General features: G+C 41.1%; 1 long non-coding RNA gene across 1 annotated transcript in view; it reads left to right on the top strand.

The window, feature by feature from the left end:
* The first annotated feature begins 396 nt into the window (after nt 1-396).
* The window catches only part of LOC115130352 (uncharacterized), a 51,526-nt gene continuing 45,922 nt past the window's right edge, over nt 397-6,000 (top strand). The window contains exon 1 of the long non-coding RNA XR_003863760.2: nt 397-557. This is a non-coding gene — a long non-coding RNA (uncharacterized LOC115130352). The remainder of the gene's footprint in view (nt 558-6,000) is intronic.

The following is a 6,000-nucleotide window of genomic DNA, read 5'->3' as shown; positions in this document are numbered from 1 at the left end:
GCCTGTGGCTAAATCTAGTTGATGATCCCTGAGCTATACCTTCCCTGTATGGGTTGAGTGCCCTATACTGCAGTGCAGGCTGTTGCCTTTTCATCAGGTTGTAATGGAGAAGCCCACCTGCCACTCCCAAAAATACTCATTTTAATAAATAGACAAGACACATGACAAGTGCTGAATGGTACATCCACATTACCATCAAGCTGCAAGTATTGGCAGTATGTGGTGGCTATTTATTATTGCATGCATTTGCAGAAATATGAATTACACCGACAGCATTTGCCTTATTTATAGCACGAGCCCAATAAATCATGCGTGCTGCACGTCGATACGCCGATGTGGACGTGATATTATCATCATCTCTAGACTTTGCAGCTCCTATGTGGCTCGAGCTGACTTATCGTGACGTCACCCACTGTATCTGACTGTATGCAGCTCTTCATGGAGCGCGTGGCTGCGAGCACATGGAAAGGAGGTCGAGATTTGTGCTTGAAAGACACGCACCTATTCATCCGAAATGGAATATAAATAATAATGCGCAAAATAGAGTCAGAGAACGGGTAAGAGCTCTCTCTATACTATCCATATCGGGTATACATCGCTTTATGTCGATGTATGTGTTAATGTTCAATCAAAATCCTTTCAGTGCATAGCATTCTAATAATGTAATCTAACTGCGGTAATGTTTTTATTCAAATGGAACCTGTAATATTTTTTTTTCATGTTAAAAGTTATTTTGTATTTGGTGAGCTTCCAGATGATAATTTAATGTTTTTTTTCAACATGTTACCACATTTTTGTATCACTTATCATGGGCTGGATGTTTATTTCGTACAATATCAAATGGCTCATCTATATAATATTGTTGTCCACAGAACTGTTTCATCTCATTTGATCCCATTTATAAATATAGTATTATGTTGGAAGATTTTCTTGCAAATACTCTACTGTTGAAAGCTTTTCTTGCTAATAACCTACTATAAATGCATTGTAAGATACACTGGATTTTTTGCAATGTTATTGTTGATGATAATGTTATTATGTTTAATATTTACTATATTCTATTTGTTTTATAATCATTTCCTAACATCAAAAACCTCCTCCACCAGCCCAACATTCATTAATGCATGAATACATTTAACTCATTTCCTTTTGCTATATGCCATGTTTGTCATATTTGTGTATGATGATGCACTCAGTTGCATTGTTTCACTTCTAGTTGTGTCCTTTTTATGTTGCAAAACAACAAATTCCAGAGGGTAGGCAGCCATATTGGATGTGATACTTTATACAGTAGCCTATAAGAGCAATCCATTGTCTGTCTCTGATATCAACAGAGAAATAAACAAAGGGGGACTATGTCCTATTATAGCAATATATATATATATTTCACCTTTATTTAACCAGGTAGGCAAGTTGAGAACAAGTTCTCATTTACAATTACGACCTGGCAATATGTATGTATGTATATGCAATATATTATATTCAGCACATCATTTTTTAAATGAAAAGATGTCAAGGGTTTAGATTTAATGGTGGAGCCGTTTATAGTCCTATTATAGTACTAGGCCATCAAGGGCATGTGCAGCGTTTCGATTCTATATTGACGTAATTACACACCATATCACATTTTCCTGAGCATTCTTGCTGATATTCATCCAGCCCTGGCTGCACATTTAACAAGGACGTCGATATGATCGTTGATGATTCAGATGCACACACCTTCCTTTTAGCACTTTGTGATAGGCGCACATGGCTCCGTTGGCACGTGTGTGTGTGTGTGTGTGTGTGTGTGTGTGTGTGTGTACACTAGTTTACAGAATACAAGGTCATTGTCCCCCCCGTGGTCAGGTTTCATAGGCGCAAAGACACTGGAGTGTCATACTTCTGGGATATTGGCACCCATACGAGTCAATGGTCAGTACGTTTGTTGTCACTTTATGGTATGTTTGTGCTGGTTTGCATGGTACCAAGATAACACACTGTCCCTTTCTGGAAAACAGATCCAGAATCATCCAGGTAGCGGTGCTCATTTGGCTTTTAGTCTGTGATGATCTGTCACTTACGACGAGGGCCTTGCCTCCCAGTAATATGACTGAAGACAGAAAACCTTGTGGCTTTCTTTGGGAATGAGCCAATAGGCATACTGAGCTATAGACACACTGAGGGATATCAATTATTAGAGGATTGTGGTGTTCTTATTCCTCTTGAAAATAGCCTGTTACTTCTGTTTTTCTCTTGCGCACAGATCAGCAGGTTCACTCCCTCTGATACACATGTTCATTATAGGGGATGACAGGAAAATATAACGCATTGGTCCCCTTTAAACCCTCAGAGCCAATTAAACAGCTTTTACATGTAATCAGTGCATCATGTTTTTGTTTTAGTTTGCATCCCATAAGGCACCCTATTCCCTATACAGTCAACTACTTTTGACAAGGGCCCTATAGCCCTGGTCAAAAGTAGTGCAATATATGAAATAGGGGAGCACGGCCTTCGAATATGATAGGTAAAGATATAGGTAAGAGTAGATTGCACAGCACAGGATGAGTTGTTATGAAAGAGTCTGGTGTGAAGCCAATGCACTACCTCACTATGTGCAAGCAGACAGCACATGTTGGGAGGCAGGACTACATGGGGGACTATCTGACGTTATGTAATTCAGCCTGTAAGAATGTGTTTTTTCAGCAGAGAGGAGCTGGAGTAGATTAAGCACACAGCTAGTCCTCCCCTACAGTGGGCTGGCTATGTGAAGAGCAGCCAACCCTACGCCCTGCTTTACAATAACGTCACTTTCTGATGACATCATCACTTTTCTACTCAGGTCCACTTATGTGTAGCTCTCTCTCTCTCTCTCTCTCTCTCTCTCTCTCTCTCTCTCTCATTTACTCTCTGTCTCTCTCTCTCTCTCTCTCTCTCATTTACTCTCTCTCTCTCTCTCACTCGTTCTCCCTCTCTCAACCCCTCCCTCCCTTGCGCTCTCATTCTCTCTATCCATTAGACGGCAGCCTGTCTGTGTTTTCTTTGGCAGCCGGGACCTGGGTCTGCCTGCCAAGTGCTTCCCTGCACAATGTTTTCAGTGTGAGAGATGGGTTATGAGAGGCACAGTAAGAAATAAAGTTGTGGAACCCAAAAAGGGTAGTTAGTTGCCCTGTTCAGTATTCAGCACAACATGTAAAGCAGAAAGCACCAAACTTTAGAAGTGATATGGATGTGGTTACCGTCTGATAAGGGGTTTCCCTAAATCTCCACCCTGCCATCCTCCAGTAAACAGCTAATCAGAAATGAATGTTGTGATTAATCAGCATATTGTTTTCACCACAAAATGTACTGTGTGAATGTTATTCATGTATTGCATTTGTTTATTTGGGGGACCGTTTTTATGAGATATAGGTCAATCTCTTCAATCACAGGTAATGTGACCATGGCAGATTTACATTTACATTACATTTAAGTCATTTAGCAGACGCTCTTATCCAGAGCGACTTACAAATTGGTGCATTCACCTTATGACATCCAGTGGAGCAGCTACTTTACAATAGTGCATCTAAATCTTTTAAGGGGGGGGTGAGAAGGATTACTTTATCCTATCCTAGGTATTCCTTAAAGAGGTGGGGTTTCAGGTGTCTCCGGAAGGTGGTGATTGACTCCGCTGTCCTGGCGTCGTGAGGGAGTATGCCATCTACAATATAATTCAATCCTATTTGCAGTTTGAAATCAAGTGAAAAACACACACTCACGTCAAAGAGGTTTTGGTTCACTGTGACTTGGCCTCTAATTGGTTGAATTTCCGTGTTTTCTTAGGCTCAAACGAGGGAGTTTTTCATAGTAAAACGCCTCCAGAGAGTTCCCTGAGTTCCTTGGAATGATTAAAAACATAGAGCAGAGCTGTGGGGTGGTCACAGGCCTGTCTATCTGTTATGTAATGCTACTCCCCTTGCTGAATGAAGTCACTGGCTAGCTTCAGGCACGTTGAAGGAATATTTAACCATAGAATTAGGAATGAGATAGGATCTCTATGTATTTAACTGAATAGGGGAGGGAGAAAGAGAAGTTGAAAATGCAGAAGTGATACAACATGAATGTGATACACTGGCCCCACAAAAACATTTCCATACAGAATGGTGTGCTACAGCACAACCTTGGAGATGAGATCACATTTTACATTGACTTTTGAATCATTTAGCTAGTAGACTATTAGGACTATATATTAGCACACTCTTATCCAGAGCAACTCACAGTCGATGCATTCAACTAAGTAAATCACCATACTTATAGGCTTAACTATGACAATACAGGAAGTGAAATGTCTCTTTCTCTTTATAGGCAAGATTTAGTAAGACGCTATAGCCTAGCATTTATATAGTTGAAGCAGAATGCTGCCTACAGTATGGAAACACGGAGGTACCAGACAACTTTTTTTGTCGCCTCGCTCGCGGAGTGGTTGGATTCAGAAAAAGGGCCACAGTGACCTCATAGAAAGTCAGCCTGAAAAGCCTTTTGTCACACCCTGACGTTTCAGACCCCTGTCGGTCAATCCATGTTCAGATGGAAAGCAGATAAAAAGCTGCTGAATGGCTGGAATCTGTAGAACCTTTTTGTATTTGGATGTGCTGGGTGTCAATGCAGAGAGAGCAGAATGGAGAGAGCATTGTCATGTGTTTTATTCCAATGATGCCTATCATGCTGTGTTGGCTGGATTAGAACTAATTCTCCTCTGAGATTTTCCTCCCTGCCATAGATGCATATTGCGCACAGCCTTATTTGTGCTGGGGTTTGTGAGTCAAAAGAGCACTGTGTTGAGTTTAAAGGGATAGACAGGGCCAGGAGAGGAGGGAGGGAGAGAGTGAGTGAGAAGAATGTCAGTGGTAGTGCTGAGCGATTATTGATTTTTGAGGTCGGTTTGATTATTTAAAAAGATATCACGGTTTTTCAATTTCAGTTTTGATCATTTTTTTCAACATTAAATGCATTCTGAAATATTTACATAAAAATTATTAGAGCTTTTTAATGGATATTCCAAAGACAACAATTGTGAACATTCAATTGCCCAAACATTTAAAATATTCCATTGTCTCAGTTGTGTGTATTACTTTGAATTTGTAATATTTCACTCCTTAAAGTCATCATCTCATCCCTGCTCAGGCAGTGCCAGCCAGACCACCATCTAACGTTATCTCTGCTCTCTCCATACCGTACTGTCTTTAGTCCTCCTATTTAGCTAGGCTAGCCTGCCTAAGTATTCTGCAGAGCTGTCTGACAATCATTTTACGAGTTTTCAAAGTAGATACTTTCACGAACTGTCTCTGTCCGCTCTCTTGTTGTTGTGTTGTGTACATTCCTCTCTCATGTGGCGGCGTATGCAGTCTGTGTGTATCCAACCTAACGTAGCAGGCGTAAAAGTGGATCCATCTCTGTCAGAGCTGGAAAAGAACAGGATTATGGTCATTGTAGTTAATTACCACGTTTCTGCACTGAACTAGGTTGAATATTTGAATAATAAAAACTACAACTCCATTCAGCACAGTGTCCCATATTGTTATCATGTTGTATTTTTGGTCTCATCTCCTTCGCTCCTCTGTGTGCACCTTCCCATTTACACCAGAGATCTGTATATAATGACAAGATGCACGTCTCCGCCCTAACAATGGGAGTCGTTGTCCCGAAGGCGGGGGGCAGGTGACAAGCTTAGGTCCAAAATAAGCCCATAGAAACGCATTGGCCTTATTTTAGACAGATTTTAGCAGTGAAACCACTTTCTTCGCCTCTTCCTCTATGGTTTACACACACACCAAGCTCCTCCCCCTGCCTCTCACGCCAACAAAGTTGCGAGATCACAACTTCCTCTCTGTTTTCGTATGTCCCCAGGGAGTCACGCACACACACACACACACACACACGAAACAAACATGGAATTACAGAGAGAAAGCAAGGACCTTAGCTGGCAGGCAAGCAGAGAAAAGCGGCTAACATCAGAAGTGTGATCTTTGCTCTACTTCCCAG

Source organism: Oncorhynchus nerka, linkage group LG6, assembly GCF_034236695.1.
Source record: "Oncorhynchus nerka isolate Pitt River linkage group LG6, Oner_Uvic_2.0, whole genome shotgun sequence".
In the NCBI taxonomy this organism is placed as follows: Eukaryota; Metazoa; Chordata; class Actinopteri; order Salmoniformes; family Salmonidae; genus Oncorhynchus; species Oncorhynchus nerka.
Note: the sequence above shows the minus strand (reverse complement) of the source record. Positions and strands in the feature narration are given on the sequence as shown.